This window comes from Bidens hawaiensis, unplaced genomic scaffold (assembly GCF_021521415.1).
Source record: "Bidens hawaiensis isolate Kalapana, Puna unplaced genomic scaffold, B.hawaiensis_p1.1 tig00019920_1, whole genome shotgun sequence".
NCBI lineage: Eukaryota > Viridiplantae > Streptophyta > Magnoliopsida > Asterales > Asteraceae > Bidens > Bidens hawaiensis.
Window position 1 is genome coordinate 225,373 of NW_027493023.1, and position 18,781 is coordinate 244,153.

Genomic DNA, 18,781 nt, shown 5'->3' on the forward strand with positions numbered 1-18,781 from the left:
AACCTACCCAAGCATCATATGATAAAATATTCAAATTTTTAAACTTCTATAATATTTATAACATTCATACCAACAACTGATGCTTGAGTATGGCCCAACCTTTCATTACTTATTTTCCACGGACAAAACGTTTTACCCACAAAAGATTTTCGTCACCCATTTATCAAATTTCCCTTTCATTCTCAAGGCTGAGCCTACCGACACATCCCAAGTTAAGTGTGTTTTCTTTTATATTATCTCATATTATTAGTAGTTTGAAAAACCAATTTCCGAAAAGTATTAACATCTCCGACTTTCATGCAGAAAACTAAATTCAAGGGACATTTTTCAAAACTTTTTATCTTTTTAATTTTTATTTTATAAACCAAACGAAAGTTAGTTAAAAACTTGTGTTCAATCCCCACACTTGAATTTTTGCATTGTCCCCAATGCAGAAATTGAAACACTACTCAATACAACTAAAAACAAAAACCTAAAAAGTAAAAAACATAAAAATAGAAAAACAAAGTACAATGGAAAAGACTTAGCTGGTAATATGCGAGACTGTCAATGTGCCAGTCTATTTCCATGGGTTCTCTCTTTACCGACCGCTCACCAAGTTTTACTAATTCATTCTCTCTTTCTGAACGAACACGACCACTCCTCTCGACATACCTAAGTGACATCAAACACAATATCTAGAAAATAAAATAAAAGTTACTAATAAGTCTCAATAGTCACCAAGCTCCAACCCTCCTACCCAACCAACTAGTTTAGAACAATATTAGTACAGGCCAAATAAATTAAAACACCATAAAAAGAAAAACAGATAAACTAAAAGATACAAACTCCTAATGCTAATGTGTCGTCCCCACACTCAATCATCGTCATGTTCCTCCTCTTCTTCTTCCTCTGAACTTCGCTCTAGCGTCCAATATGGCTCTGAATTATCAAACTCCGGGTTACCCGACATGTAGAACGGTTCCCTATAACCATAACCATAAGCACCTGGGGCACTCGAATCACTCGGACCCGTAACATCTGGCTGTCGGAGATAATCAGGTAAACCAATGTTCAGCCCGGTCATCAAGTGTCTCAATGTGTCATCCTGCCTCTGCTGGTTATCTCTCATAATCCCCCTCAAGTCATCACACTGTTTGGTCATATAACCCCGCATCTGATCAAAACCGGACTTCATCCGGTCATACAATGACTCAATAGTAAACGTCTCGGGGCGAGGCTCCCTAACAGGGAACTGCATAACTGGCCTCTCAGACCGATGTAAAGGCTTCTGATGTTGTGTAGGCAATCCAACTCCAATAAATTCCACTATGGGCCCCTTTCTCATATAATCCAGTTTAAACAATTTAAAGACAACCAAATTCCGAGCTATTACCGTAATATAAGGGCCCATATCAAGCTTTGACCTTTTCTTCGTTCCACCTCGTCTTGAGCGGTGAAAATACCACGCCAAAATACTAGCATAATCAACCGGCACCTTCTCTACCATCGCCAAAAACAAAAACAAATCCAACCAATTAACTTTATTCTCACCCGAACCTCGACCAATAAGCGTGTTCACCAAAATGCACCCCTCAAACTCGTCTTAAATTCCGGCAACTGAACTTCCGCCACCGAGTAAAAACCGCTCGGTATCCCCAACTCGAACATGTCCATCTCATACGTCTTCCGACCAAGGGCAAACGTAATCGCATTCGGTTGACTAAAATTACCATCTTTGTATTGATAAGTACTTAAAAATTCCAAAGTCAACTCTTTATATTGCTGCCATCGGGACATAACATCGCCTTAAAATTTGGGTCCAACAACTCATCAACTCACTCCCTCTGACTGATAGTTTCCAACAAACTCCAATCATTTGTCTTATAAGTAAGCAAATCAGAATTAATAAGATTATCCATCCTAATATACTATTCCGAATCTTCCGCAAATTGAAGCAACGAACTATCACGGAGCTTTTGACTTTTCCTTCTTAATTAAATCGGTTTGTATTGATACTCAATAACACGAGTTTTCGGCTTAGCAATGACAACTTCAGCCGGCCCACCTCGTGGGCGCGGAACCGGGCCTTTCTTACGCTTTCCCGCTTCTTGAACACATTCATATTCGACATCCTGAAAACAAAAATAGACAAGCAAACAAACAATGGGAGTAAGTAAATTAAAAAGTAAAAAATAAAATATAGTTATTTTTTTGATTTTTGGATTTATTTATTTTTATTTTTTATTATTTTTTTAAATCAAACTGAAAATAAAAACTTTGGAAATCCGAGTTACAAAATATTTCAAACTGAACTCATCTGAATGGAAATTGAGTACGAATGAGCGGTTTATTGTCAAATAAAGCTAACGGAAAAAACAAATTTAAAAACAAAGTTAGTTTAGAAAACCGACATTACAACATAGACTTAATGTACATTACCTCCTCCTAGCACTTTAATTGCCCCAATTAAGCCCAAGCGCCAACAAACCGAACATGGAGTAAAAAACTAGTGGAAAACCCAAAAATTGGTAAAATATATAGTTAATAAAACCGTTTTCCACCTCGTTTCAACCTCTAAAAATTTCAAGTTTAACATCCCGAAACTAAACCCCAACACTCGATACACTCGGTTAAACCCAAACCGACCCAACCGCAACCTCGAAACGATATTTCAAAAATTACCAACACAACCAACCGCACCCAACAAACTGAAACAATGTACCAAGCCAACTTGCACTCATAAACCAACTCCTACAACTATTTCTTAACCAAACCCAACAACCAACTAACTAAATAAAAGCAAAAATGAACACTAAGAATAAAAAAACAAAAAAAAAAACAAGAATACAAGAAATCATACCTTTGAATGAAGCAAACACATATTAAAGTTGCAATAATTTGGAAATTTAGAGTGGTGCAAGTGACTTGAATGATGAAGAATAGGTTAAACTTTATGGTGGGTTATGATAATGTGATGATATTATGATGAATTTGTGGTTTAATTTGATGAAAGAGGTTGTAAAAATGGTGGTTTTGGTGAAAAAAGGGGATAGGGTTCGTGGGTTTTGTGTGAGGGAGAAAAAGGATTTTGAAAAAGTGGGAAAAAGTAGTATAATATGGTGAAAAATTGAAAAATAAAATATGATGTTATGCATGTTGTCCGCGCCGCGCGACCGGGGTGGGAACTTGGCCGCGCTGCGCGGCGCTCTCTTGACCGACCCCCCTTGCCCGCGTCGCGGGGAGGTAACTCCACCTCGTAGCGCGGCTTGACGAGGTGTTTTTTCCATAAAGTTTCGATTGTTTTATGCCTAAATGCCTTAGAAAAATTTTCAAAAAATTTCCATGCCTTTGTAGACCGATTTTATGTCATTTTTACGGGCAAAACTTACCTGGAACCTCAGAATTCTCATCAAATCCTCTCTTCATGATGGTAATGATTCTTTGAAACGACTCAACGACAAAACAAAACCACAAAAACTATTGTTAGTGACTCAATGAAAAGTGAAAACGCAAAATAAAAATGAAAATAAAATAAAATTTACAAACTCTACACTTGAGTTTTCACTAAAGAACTTCATTAACGATTTAAATAGATGGATCGAAGGGAGTTTCCCACCTCGATTAAATCTTCCGGCCCTCCACGAAGTTCCGTTGTTCGGATTCTCTAGCTCCACCGCTCCATACGGGAAAACTTCTTTCACCAAATACGGTCTCCTCCACTTTCATCTCAATTTACCTACAAATAACCTCACAAGAGAGTTAAATAATAGTAAGTTATCACCTTTCTTAAACTCTTTACCTCCCTTCAAACGTCTATCATGCAAAACTTTTGTCTTTTCTTTCATATTCAACGATTAAGAATACGTTGCATCATGAAGTTCTTCCAACTCGTGAACTTGAAAATATCTCTTCCTCGCAGCCTCGGTTAGATCAAGATTAACCTTCTTCAACGCCCAAAATGTCCGGCGCTCTAACTCAACGGGAAGATGAAAAGCTTTACCATAAACTAGCATAAACGGTGTAGTACCCAAAGGTGTCTTATACGCGATTCTAAATGCCCATAACGTGTCATCCAAATTCGCCGATCAATCTTTCCCACTTATCCCCACCGTCTTCTCTAAAATTCTTTTCACTCCTCTATTTCATTCTCGACTTGATGATATGTATAAGGATGGTAGGCGGTAGAGGTGCGATGAGTAACTCCATAACAACCCAATGCCTTTTCCATGACGGTGTTGCAAAAATGGGTGCCCCGATCACTAATAATAGCCCTTAGTGTACTGAAATGAGTAAATAAACTCTTGAGAAACTTCACAACAACCCAAGCATCATTGGTGGCCAATGCTTGGGATTCAACCCACTTGGAAACATAATCTATCGCCACTAGAATATACTTGTAACCACCAGAAACAGGGAATGGTCCCATAAAATCAATGCCCCAAAAATCAAAAATTTCAAGAGTTTGTATGGGATTTTGGGCATCTCATTTTTAGATGAAATGTTACTGATGCTTTGACAAGCATCACAGGTCTTAACAAACTCCATAGCATCCTTCACAACCATCGGCCAATAAAAACCACAATCAAATACATTCTGAGTCATGGCATGCGCACCATGATGACCTCCCGTCAAACCTTCATGAACATGCTTTAGGATATCCAACCCTTCTTCTCTCGTCACACACCTTCTAAGAATCCAATCACCACCAATTTTGAAAAGAAAGGATCATTCCAAACATACCTAATAACATCCCGGAAAAACTTCTTCTTTTGTTGTGTGGTCATCCCCTTCAACATAATGCCATTAGACAAACAATTAGCAAAATCAGTGAACCATGGCATACCTTGCTTTTCGGCCGCAACAAAATCAATCAACTCATGTGGGAATTTATCCACAATCTCCTCTTCACAAATCTCTTCTCTCTTTGGACCTTCTAAACGGGAAAGATGATCCACCGCTACATTTTCCGCCCCCTTCTTGTCTTTGATCTCTATGTCAAACTCTAAAAGTAGAAGAATCCACCTTATAAGACGAGGCTTCGCGTCTTTCTTATGAAAGAGAAAATGCAAAGCTGAATTATCAGTAAAAATGGTAGTCTTTGAAAGCACAAGATAGGACTGAAACTTGTCAAATGCGAAAACAACGGATAAAAGTTCTTTTCTGTGGTGGTGTAGTTCTCTTGGCATCATTCAACGTCTTTCTTGCATAATAAATCGGATGAAAGTGTTTCTCACGCCTTTTCCCCAAAACCGCCCCAACTTCATAATCACTTGCTTCGCGCATGAGCTCAAAGGTAAAGATCCAATCGAGTGAAACAAGAATGGGAGCACTCACAAGTTGCTCTTTCAAAAACTTGAACGCCTTCAAACAATCTTCATCAAACACAAAGGGAACATCTTTCTCAAGGAGTCGGGTCATTGGACGGGTAATTTTGGAAAAGTCTTGGAGGAAGTCTTGACACTCGTGACGAAGAAAACTCCGTATAGCCTTGACACTCGTCGGTGGAGGAAGTCTACTAACCATATCAATATTTACCCGATCCACCTCTATAATATCTCTTGAACTCTTGTGGCCCAAAACGATCCCTCCCGTCACCATAAACTGACACTTTTTCCAATTCAACATCAAATTCGTTTCAATACACCTCTTCAACATCTTTTCAAGATTCTCCAAACATAGATTAAAAGAATTACCATAAAACGAAAAATCATCCATAAACACCTCTATGGAAGTCTCTGTCATATACTAAAATATGGCCACCATACAATGATGAAAAGTGGTCGGAGCGTTACACAACCCAAATGGCATGCGACGATACACAAACATGCCATAAGGACATGTAAAAGTCGCCTTCTCTTGATCTTCCGGTGAAATTGGAAACCGAAAAGAACCTGAAAAACCATCAAGAAAACAATAAATTGCTGACCCACAAGACGCTCCAACATCTGATCAATGAAAGGCAATAGAAAATTATCCTTTCAGGTGGCATCATTAAACCTCTGATAGTCAATACACACACGCCAACTGGTAACTATACGCGATGGGATAAGCTTATTCTTCTCATTCATAATAAAATGCCATACCCCCTATCTTTGGGAATAACTTGGGTTGGACTTACCCATGGAGAATCTGAAATAAGGTAAATCATTATGTCACCTGAACAGGGGGAGCAAAGAGAAGAATCTGAACAACCAATCCCAACACTACCACACTCACCACCACCAACCTCACCACATCAATCACCACCTCAAACCCATACCCTAGACCAACCAAAAACATCCACACAACAATACTCACATCAATCACCAACACCACAAACCCCTACCACCAACCAACCTGATTTTGAACCATTTACTACATCAAACCCTACAAGTCCACATGATGATATGTTACAAAGAAATGCTGAGTTGATGTTTGAAAATAATGAATTGAAAAGACAAGTTGAGGAGGTTAGGGATGAGAATGATGATTTGAGAAGAAAGAATGAAAAGCTAACAAGTGAAAATGAATTGTTATTGAAAAAGTTAGCTGATGCTGAAGTGATGATTCAAACCCTGGTGCTGGAGGTTGAGAAGACCTCAGCTGCCCCAAAACAGGGGGAGAATATAGATGACAATGATATGGTTATGACTGATGCTGAAAGTGTTGATAGTATTGATGCTTTGAAGATTTTAGTGAACAATTATGATGATAGTGATGAATCTGAATCTGTAATGGAAGTGAGAGAAGAAGAAACCAATGATGACGAGAATGTGATTACAGAAGAACTTACTGAGATCATGGATGAAGAGATGACTGTTGAAAATGTAAATGTAGATGCTGCTACTGAGGAACTAGAACACACTGAGCCAAATGAAGATCAAGAAGCTAGTTCCAAGAGGGTAGAGCATGATTCTGAATTGGAAGACTTATTGAGAGAGATTGATGTGTTTGGAAATGATGAGCAAGAGGATGAAGAACAGGTGATGAAAAGGAAAGAAAAGGGAAAAGGTTTAGTAACTGATGATGAACCAATTGTATATGTTGAGAAGGATGTATCCTTTGTAGATACTGCTGCTGCTGCTGCTGCTCTTGCTGAGAAAGAAAGACTGATTAAAGAGTCAATGTTAAGGGAAGCAAACCCATTCCTTGACAGAAGAAGAGTTAGCACAGCAGGACTTATTGATCAAAGAAGCCAATGTATCAAAAGAGATATTTCAAGATGTGGCAGATCAAGAGGTGATTGAAATTCTGGTAAATCTGAACAAGAATCAAGAGTTTGATGACTCGTTGGGAAGGGTGGTCAGCAAGTTTCAGGAGCAACAATCTAAGACTGCTGAACCATCAACCAATCTAATTACTGACATGATAATACCTGAAGAGATTGGCGAGTCAATTGCATCTATGGCTGCCAAGAAATGGGCAGAACAAGTAAAGGAGGATTTGAGAAAGAACCCTACCAGTAACTGGGGAGAAAGAAGATTTGAAAAGACTTATGAAAGAAGAAAAAGAAGATCTGAACAAAGTCCTTTTAGGGCCACACCTTTACAAAGTCTAAGACCTGGTGAACATATACAAGGTGTCCCTGATGTGCCAACTATGGATGAACCAGATCATCCTGCCACTGATGAACCCAAAATAGATGCCATGATTGATCTATCAGATGATGAGGAGGATGACTCTGAGGAGTCTGATGAAGAGGGTGATGACAACCCTGATCAAGGAGGAGAGAAAGTTGGTACAAGCTCCACTGCTGAGACCCTTCAAGCTGAAGAGACTTATATTCAAAGGGGCAACATAGAAATCAATGCAGAGGAAGTCTTAAAGAAGGTTGAGAAAAGAAAGAAAAATACTGAGCATTATAAAAATTATCTGAAAGTTAGAGGCTATTCTGAAGCTGCCTTGGAAAAATACACTGCTGACCAAATTCAAGATCTTTACAACAGTGAGAAAGAGATAGTGTCAAAAAAGTTTGTAAAACAGGATGGTAAGGTGGAGTTGGAAGAATTAAAGAAGAAATATGATGGTATGTGTGGATATTTGATTGAGAAAGGCATGAAGCCTGAGGTTGTAAGAAATCTAAGTAAAGAGGCAGTATTTGACCAGTATTCCAAAAGGAAAGAGAAAGAGTTAAAAAGGGTCTATACTAAGAGCTCAATTCAAACTGAACTACCTGATGAGCCTCCAAAGAAGAAAAGAAGAATTCAGACCTTAAGGGAGAAGGAAAAGGAGCAAGTCAAACCTGTTGAAATTCCTATCCCTCAAGATGATGTCAAACCTGAACAAGAAACTGAACCATTCATGCCTTGGGAGAATGAGGAAATGATCAGCATCCTTAGAAACATAATGATAAACAAGAGAGGGATGACTGAAGCAGATTTTAATGTTTTGGAGAAAGAGGATTTGAAGACTCTTTTCTATCTGCAAAAAGATGAGTGGGAAAAGGCATTGAGGGAAGGAGAAAATCCCAGATATTATGCTAATGGCAGATTTGTACCTGCTGGACTAGCAAGAACTCCAGGAATGATCAAAATGTTAATTGAACTGGAGGCAGCAGGACATGACATTGTGGAGATAGCAAACCTTCCTACTGAGATGGTGGAAGCCATATATGTGAAAACATTCAACTTGGGACCTCAAAAGCCCAAGAAATCAATTCCACTCAGACCTCCACTACATCAGAGATTCCCAAGAGGAAGAGGCCAAGGAGGAAGAGGAGAATTAAGCAGCTCAGTACAACAAAGAACAAGACCACAATCTGGTGTGGATCTACCAAGAGAGCTCTACTATGATTCAGTAACTGATACTTTGAATGTGATTATGGAAAGTAGGCAGTTGAGGGAAATTATTGTGAGAAGTGACTTCAGATAATACAATGAAGAACAACTGAGCAGAATGGAGTCACTTCATCTTTATGATTTCAGGGACAGAAGCAGATCTGCAGGGAGACAAATGAATGACTTATCTAAATACCTGTATGAGCAAGCTGGAAATGGGTTCAGATTCTTAAAAGACAACATAAGCAGAGGTGTCGCTTCAATGAACAAAGCAAGAAGATCAGCAAAGATAAAGAAGATGGATATTGTTGAAAGAGACTTTAAGATGTATGTCAGATATGAAGATCCACTGTCCAACATGAGTAAGTGTATAAGTTTGAGAAGAAGAATGAAAAGGCCAAACTACAATGTACAGAAGAATGGCATCATTGCTCAAATTGAATACAAGGAAAATGGAGAATATAAATTGATGAATTCTGATGGAAAGGTGCTGGCTGTGATAAAGAGAGATGCAGATCTTGCTTGCTTGCACAATGAAGATCTAGCTGATATTAGAGACTTGGTGATACCAGAAGGACACACTCACTACCAAGTGCTCAATATCTTCAGAGAAAGAGCAGCATCTGTAATCCAGCTGAGAAGACAAGCAGCCTACAATGAAAGGAAAAGAAAAAACAGATAGAATAGGCTTTGCTTTGTAATGTCTTCGGACAAACTTTTGATTATGTAATTTTGTTTATGTAATTTGATTATGAAATTTGGTGTGTATTTTGCTAAGTGTAAGTAACCATAGAGTGTTTTGGGTCAGCTGAAGTGTTCCAATCTAGGGGGAGATTGTTGGGTCAAGAATTTGACCCAAATGAGGAGATTTGACCTAAACGAAGAATTTGGAAGATTGGAATCTTCTCAACCTCCTCAGAAGCTGCTAAGTATTGAATCCGAGCACACCTTGGACCTTCGAGTAAGCTTTTACTTAGCCGAGTACGAGATTTTGCCTCCCGGGCAAGGTTTACTTCAAATAGTCTTCTTAAGTGGATATCCGAGCAATGTATGCTTTTTAGTGTTTTCCCGAGTAAGGTTCATTAATTTGGCATATCCGAGCAAGGTTCACTTTGTCAAGCAGGATTGTTCTTCAAGACCAAGTATTTTACTCTTCCGAGTAAGGTATGGTCAACCAAGTCCAAGAAGCCAAGTAATTGGAAGACCGGGCAAGGTATTCTTTAATAATTATGGTCCGAGTATACTTGATGAGTTAATAGAATATCTTTAAGTTATCTCGAGTAAGGTTCTGCTCAAGTAAGGTATGTACTCCCGAGTACGACTTATCAATAAGTTGTTCAACTGACAATGAGCCGAACAGGATCATAGAAGAACAAGGTTGCTCGTAAGGATTTGTCGAGCAAAGTTTGATAAGTCCAAGAAGATTGAAGTCTACTCGGTGAATATTTTACTTGGTAAAATATTCTTTAAGTAAAGTCTACTCGGAAACTGATTCCGAGTACACTTCTATATTTACCAAGTCTGAAGGAAGGCCGAGTACACTACGTACTCGAAGACTGAAGTTTAATGAAAAGCCTACCCGGAAGACTTATTTTACACTTAGTATATTTTTGAATATGTAAATTGAATATGTACTATCGGATAGGGTTTCTAGAAGGAATGACAGCTGTCCTAGGTTGGCAGGCCTATAAATAGAATATTTAGGGCACGCCGCCAGGTGACACGAAAGACACACGAGACAGAGACGGAAAAAGACAATACGGATAAGACCGACACATTAATTGAGAGAATATTTTTGTGTGTGACGGCTGTCCTAGGATTCCTTCTAAACCCTAATCGATTATCCTTTTGTATGATTAACATTATATAAATGGAAATCTTTTGAGTGAATCCGGTGTGTGTCTTCTGTCATTGAATATTCATTGCAACCGTATGTTTGTTATTGATTCCGTCTTTAACAAACGGTTATCTTTCTAAACATAGTAACCCGTCATTAACTCTCTTGTCAACACGATTAATTTTGTGTGAGTTATGACATGATTGATTGAAGATCCGATCCGAATCGACCATTCATTGAAAGTTGGGACCCTGACATTAAGTAACCGAATGGCCTTACATTCGTCTGTTATTCTTTAACATAGTTAACGAATGACCCTCATACCTTAAGAATAATGAATAGCCTTTTATTCGTTACTCATTCGTTAAAACATTTTTACGAATAAACCCTCATTTATTATCAAATAGCGGAAGAGAATGTGAATGGGTAACGAATGTAATACATTCATTATTTATTTAACGAATGGATTTTCATTCGTTATATGTAACAACTAAGTTTTTCAGATTTATATTACCCGACCCATTTGATGTTCGGGAAATTTTATCAGTAAAATTATCGCGTTTATCGAGTAACTTTCAATTAATTTTAATTGTTTATTATAATTACTTAGTATATACAAAACAACTTTGTAAGATAATTCATTTTTAACCAAAACTAAACTTTAACCTTATTTTATATCCATCTGAATAGTCTAGGAACCAATTTGTAAATATGATATATTATTATTTCTTAACCCTCATGACCCGTTTACCCATCATCCAACCCAAACCCGTGACCCAACCCTTTTACCCAATTGATTAACTTGGAACACAATTTTCGTCTCAACCTTCGAAATTGAATCATGCATATTGTTAATATTCCTTTTTTTGGCATCACTGATGTATTAGATTAGGAAACAATATCATATTCGATTTGTATTGATTATATACCAAACCAACCTAAACCGTCTAAGTAATTTGTTTCCTATAAAATTAGTATAAATATTTATTTAAGTAGTTTTGGGCATTTTATATAATTAAAATCATATTAGTTATAATATTAAGTATGATAGTTAAAATTAGATGTAAAGATTTAAAAGATATATAAAATAATAAATGTATTTTTATCAAAATAATAATGTTAATTAACCATCAAACTCTCAAACTCTATTTCTATCCGTCAATTCCTTATATTTGTTTCCACAATTATTCTTTTACTAGGCCTTGCCGTCAACATTTGATCTGCCATCTTTATCCTTATTATATTCTTATTCCCGTTTTCTCGTGTGTTAAGGTGACATAAAAACATTACATAATATAGCACACATGGACCATAAGACCTGTAAGCTAGGTTTATAGAAGTCGAGATCGCACTATTTCTCAGTTTATTGGATGTGACCTATGGGGGACATGTTTTATATATGGTATATACTACACAGCTAAAGCATTATCGTATCGTCATCCCGATATATATGGGCTAAAATAATCATCATTATTATCTTAATTATTGAAATCATTTTCGTCGTCGTCATCATTATCAACTTCTAGGTTATCATCATCACCATATGTGTATGCTGATGATCAGCATCTGTAGGCTCCTGGACGGATCGTACACGGGATGTCGCTAACAACGCAGGTGCGGAATCCCTGCGTAGTTAGATACGAGTGCAGAATATGTAAATCAAACACACGAGCAATAACCGAAACACGTTATATTGATAACACGAACACGTGACTCCAGGTCACTATTACAGACACTAGCAAACACGAACACTCAAACTGAACGGCTGAAACGAAACCCTAAAACCCCAACTCATATACTGTTACGGCGAACAGTATATAAACACGACAACTTCGCCTCAGGCGAAGTTGTCATTAACTTCGCTTGTTCAACAAGTTCGCCTGAGCGAACTTGTTGACAACTTCGCTTGTTACAAAAACATAAACATAATCAAAAACATAATTACATTACAGACTCGATTACAACTGCTAGACTATGAACTACTGACACACATGTACCAACAGACTCCCCCTTGGTAGTAGCTTCATATCTTGATCTTCAAATCTTGAGTCTTGTAATCTTGCATCTCTACGCGTGCGCTCCCTCTCTAACACACACCGACACCACCCGTTGATATTTCCTAGCTTGATCCTTCCAAGCAGGAATGTAGAAGATCTTCTTCTCGTTGAGCACCTTCAGATCAGCCTGCAATAGATTAACAAGATGCATCGGGTCGTAAACCCTAAGCACTTCTTGTTCATCCTCATCTTCCATAACCGCCTCCGCTGTCTCACAGTCCACAAACCACCATTTTAGGTCTTTGAGCACGTCCTTGGGCATGAGCTTCAGCGGTACTTCTTTAAGGCACCGGATCGGTTTATATTTCATAACCATCCAAGGTTTTCCATCAACTCTCAGACCTCTATCCTTGTCTTCGACAAGTTTCCCCTTTTGTGGTTTCAGTAGCTCAAACTTTTTCTCTTTAACGCACTCCTTCCACACGATCTTCCCGATGATTCTAGCCATGTTGTCTTCACTTCGGTTTATCAATCCCAGTCTGGCTAAATCTTTTACCTCACATTCAGGCAGTGTGTTTAAAGATCTCAACGTTCTCCTGAAGTACTAAATTCCATCGTATCTTTTGATCACGAAGAGCCGCAGCTGCTCGTCATATATCCAGCAGATAATACCTTTCTTTGCTTCTGCGTATCCCTTAATATTGTAACTTGTTTTGAACATTTTAGGGACCGCCGGCTTCTTCGTCTTTATGAACCAGTGAGCACAACCCTCCTTCCAATTCGGTTGTTCCTCCCATTCAGTATCTTCCACTACGCTCTCATCATCCAACTCTGGTCTCTCAACCTCCGGAATTTCGTGTTCCACGGAGTCATCATCAATCTCCCCTTCCTCTAACACGTTTTCAACAGTAATCTGCTCTCCGATCCTCCCGATCTCATCAACCGGCAGCACATCATCTTCATTCATAAACTCATCATCATCCTCATCCAACTCTTTCAACGCATCTATAACATCTTCAACATCAGCATCTACAACGTCGTCACCGGCTGCACTTGTAGACTCCCCCTCAGCTGTGGAAGCCCCAAGAGCCTGAGGGGTTCTTGGCAGCTCACCACCTGCACCTTCCGGTGCATTGGGATCATCGTCTTGATCTTCTCTCCGTTTTGTCCTCAACTCATCTCCCCGACAAGTCTTCTCCCCCTGAGATGCCAAGAATGCCTTGAAGGCATCTATCACTTTTCCGTGTTCAACCAGGAGGGCTGCTTGTAGTCGATTGGATTCCACTAGGCGTTCAATGGTCTTTGACTGTACATCAACAATCCGCTCTAGCGATGTAATCCTTTCGGAATCTGAAGTAGGCGTTGGAGTTGGCGGGACATCAGCAGCAGAAGTGACCGCAGGTGGTACATTTGGTAACCCTGCAGTAGTAGTGACGGTCGACTCAACAAATCGTGCAACTACCACCGGTGGAGTAAGCGATTGGGGTGGTAGAGACACAACTGCTGGGGCTGACGTCTCGACAGCAGTAACCTGTGCTGTAGAAGGAATAAGAGACATACCAGACAAGGCAGGTGGAGCAAAACGTACCAGCCTCGAAGATTCTCCAGCTCCCGAACCCATACCTGTCCGTTCTCTTCGTGAACGTCTGAGCACAAGCTGAACTGCTTCTTCTTCATCAACTTCCTCATCATCCTCGTCAACAGTTCTCGGCCTCTTTCCAGTAGTCCTCTCCCGAGACACCATCAGTCGTCTCGCTTCAGCAAATGTTTCGTCAAGATCGGAGTCAGCTACCGAAGTAACTGCTCTAGTAACCTCCATGACTTGAGAACCTGAGACATCTATATCAAACAATCCATGGCCGCTAAAAGCAGCATCAAGATCTACTTCTTCAGTAGTAGGCACAGCAGCTGGCACAGCAGCAGAAACAACAGTAGATACAACAGGCGCAGCTGGTACAGCATGGGGTGCTGCCGCCTGATGTGGCTGTGGGTCTCTGAACTCGTCCCCTCCTGCAGGAACATACTCCGGGTTGATGAGATACCCGAATAATGGAGTATGCCTGGGACGCAGCTCAGGCTTGCTACGAGTGCTCGAAGTGCGGCACTGAGCAAAGATACGTTTCGTCACGCATTCGACGTATCTAATAGGGCGTCTCTGCGGTAGCGACGGAGCGACATGATTAAGAATCATTTGTAAGAACCGAGGATACATGATAAATCGCTCGCGCGCCACCGCCCTCCTCTGACGATCAATCTCGTAAAATATCAGCTGACTAAACGAATATCGTCTGTTGTAAGTCAGCGCAATCATGGCAGACTGCATCGTCGCGCCCATCCCATCCGTTCCTGCCTTCCTCCCAGACATGCATACAATCAATACATGCATCAGAAAGCGCCACTGATCCAGCAAAAACCCTTTCCTCCTCTGCGTGTCCCCCAACGGTCCTGAATAACCCATCCTCAGGTACGCTCCATCACGAAACGGAGCAACGAACTCCGTTGGGTCATCCCTTGTTTCTTCCCCAAACTGCAAAGCCAACCGTATATCTTCAGAGGAAAACTTTATATCATGACCATTTACGGTTGCTCGCATCACCGGGGGCTCAGGCCTGCAATCATAATATACCGTCTGCCAGAAGTCTTCTATGTTAGGCAGTGAAATGGGCAGGGTATTTGTGATCGCATGAAAGATCCTTGAGCGCTGGAGAAACATGATTATCTCCCTGTAGTCTTCCACAAATCTTGCGTCTGGATCTAGCGTGATGTACTGGTTATGGGCCGCAAAGAACTGTCGTTGATTATCACCGTCGTCACCACCAGCACCGCCAACAGCAGCCATATCTGCACAAAACAAAACAAGTTAGTGAACGGTTAAGCAACTCACAAGTTCGCTTTGTACCACGAGCGAAGTTGTGATTAAACCTGTATAGGCGAACTTAAAGGTGAGGCGAAGTTGGGAACAACTTCGCGTCATCTGTAAGTTCGTCTAAAACCTGTGAAGTGAATTGGTATAGGCGAAGTTGATGATAACTTCGCATAAACCCTAACTTCGCCTGAATCTGAAACGGCGACTGTTCAGATTCAAATGGTCCAGATCCGATGTTTTCGCAACGATTTGACGATCCAGGAGTGAAGAACAACATATATTAATGGTTTTGAGACGTAAAGTTCGTCCATGAAGACGTATCACAAGGTTGAAAAACTAGGTTTTGAAGGTCCGACGACCCTAGGTCTCGAACCGGGTAAAACGATAATGAACGAGTATGTTTGGGAAAGTTATCGACACCACATACCGTCAATGAAAGATAGAAACTGGAATCAAAGATCGAAGTTCGGAAAGAAAAAGTATCGCCGGAATTTTTGTAGTACAAGTTCGCTGAAACAATTTTGATAATGAAAACGACTGTTCAAAAACCCTTATATAGGGTGGTGTTGGTTCAGGCGAAGTTACTCTTAACTTCGCCTAGGCGAAGTTAAACACAAGTTCGCCTAATTCAACAACTTCGCCCGAAATTTTAAAATTAAACCTTAAGGTTTGAACAATTTTCAATTAACATTTGAAACTTTCATAAAGAGTTAAACAAAAATGATCAAGTCTAAGTAACCAGTTATAAAATAATACAACTACAAAACTAGAAAAACTTATAAAAATTTAACGAAATAAGGGATCAAATTTCAGTCTAGTCAGGGACCACTACGTTTTTAGAAAAGATCCTAACAGGAATCATACTAACTACGTGACTGTCACATAGATCCGTGTTTAGCTGTATTATGACATATAGAGACAGGTTGTAAGCAGGTAATATACTTAAGATGGTTTTCATCGTTTCTGTGATACGAGTTAGGTTCAATTAATCCTTAAAATTTAAGTGGGCAACAACTCAGAAATATTTATGCCTCCTATCTATCCTCAAAGCGTATTTGGCTTTCCCCAAGTCACCCCGAATTGACTTCGACCCATAGTGTCTGATTATCTTGTATGTATTCTTCTTCTGTTTCCCGTTCTTTATCTTGCTCTAAGATAGAGAAGTTTTGAATTTATGATCACTAATATGATACAATAACTCAAATTTTTTTTTTTTTTTTTTTTTTTTTTTTTTTTTTTTTTTTTTTTTTTGAACATATACTTCAAAGTAGAATTTTACTGCAAGTCCCGAATCTGGATCACTGCAGTGTCTTGAAACGCTTTCTTCACGGGAATCAGAACACATATGGGCTCGTGTATGACTGGGTAATCGCTTTTCTGCCTATCATTCGAAAAGATATATATGAAGACACACAAAACTCTTAAGGAGTTTCCACGTAAAATCAAGTAAAATTAGTTAGTATCACATCTATTTTTACGCACCATAAAAAGTTACCATGACATACAATGATTGTCCTAAAGCCTTTTAAGCCTAATAACTTCACCAGTTAAGCACACACAATCAGTATATATATCATTTTCCAAGGTTCGATCAATTTTCTGTTAAACATAGCACATTTACTTCATACGAAGTAATAGACTTGAAAAGTAATTTCATTTCCCCTTAACAAAACTTTTGACTTCAGTCACCCCGATCAAGTCAAAGTCTTCAGGTAAACGGCAATCCTGAAGATCCAATGGATCAACTGGACCGACCACATACAAGTATGTGTCCTTCTAACTATGTATGACCGACTAATTTTCAGCGACAGAAAGAAAACACATCATAACTGCCCCGGTCACTTTCAGTCATCTGGTTAATGGCGACCCTCATTTTCTAAGTAGAAACGAGGACCAAAACATATCCGTGGATATGTCCGTCAAACGGAGGTAACCGACTAATTTTAAGCAATAGTGACGTTTTTTTTTTTTTTTTTTTTTTTTTTTTTTTAATAAACACAAAGACATGGTTACTCGGGATTGATCATCCCGTTCAGCTCAATTAGGTTTTGAAATCTGGATTTATCAAACGCTTTTGTAAATAGATCAGCAAAATTTTCCAGTGTATCAACCTTTTCGATCTTGATCAGTTTCTTCTCAGCACAATCCCGTATGAAGTGATGACGAATGTCAATATGCTTAGTTTTACTGTGCTTCACGGGATTGTTAATTACTGAGATGGCGGCAGTGTTATCAATTAAATTAGGAGTGAGTAAGAAATTCAGACCATAGTCGCGTAATTGTTGCTGAATCCACAAAACCTGAGAGCAGCAGTTGGATGCTGCCATGTATTCAGCTTCGCATGTTGAAATTGCAACTGATGTCTGTTTCTTGCACTGCCAGGAAACTAATCTTCCTCCAAGAAACTGACAGCCTCCTGTGGTTGACTTCCGACTCTGATTGCATCCTCCATAATCAGAATCTGTATATGCCACCAGTTCAACGTCTCCTCCCTTCGGGTACCACAACCCCAGCTTCGGCTTGCCCTTGAGATACCGTAGTATCCTCTTTGCACCTTTCAAATGAGATTCTTTCGGATTTGCCTGAAAACGTGCACAAAGACAAACAGCAAACATTATATCAGGCCTAGAAGCAGTTAAATACATTAATGAACCTATTATCGCCCGATACAGAGTTGGGTCCACATCTGCGTCACCATCTGATTCAGCGCCCAATTTGTGATTGACGCAGATTGGAGTGTCATATGGAGAACTGTCCTCCATCTTGAATCTCTTGAGCACATCATGAACGTACTTCGTCTGATGAATGAACATCCCGTCCTTCTTCTGATCAACCTGCAATCCTAGAAAGAAAGTTAGTTCACCCATAGCACTCATCTCGAATCGTTTCTTCATGACAGCCTCAAAATCCTGACACATGGATGCTCTTGATGCAGCAAAAATGATATCATCCACGTAGACTTAAACCAGCAGGAAGTCACATCCTTCTCTCTTCACAAACAACTTACTGTCGATCAATCCTCTTTCAAAACCATTTTCCAGCAAGTAGTCTGATAACGTTGAATACCAGGCACGAGGTGCCTGATGTAATCCATATAGCGCCTTGCTCAACTTGTATACGTGATCAGGAAAGTCTGGGTCAGGAAAACCCGGAGGTTGCTCAACATACACAACCTCATCAACTTTCCCATTTAGGAACGCGCTCTTCACATCCAACTGAAATACCTTCATCTTTTTAAATGCAGCAAACGCCAAAAACAATCTTATCGCTTCCAAACGGGCGACAGGAGCAAACACCTCATTGTAATCAATACCCTCTTGCTGATTAAACCCTTTAACAACCA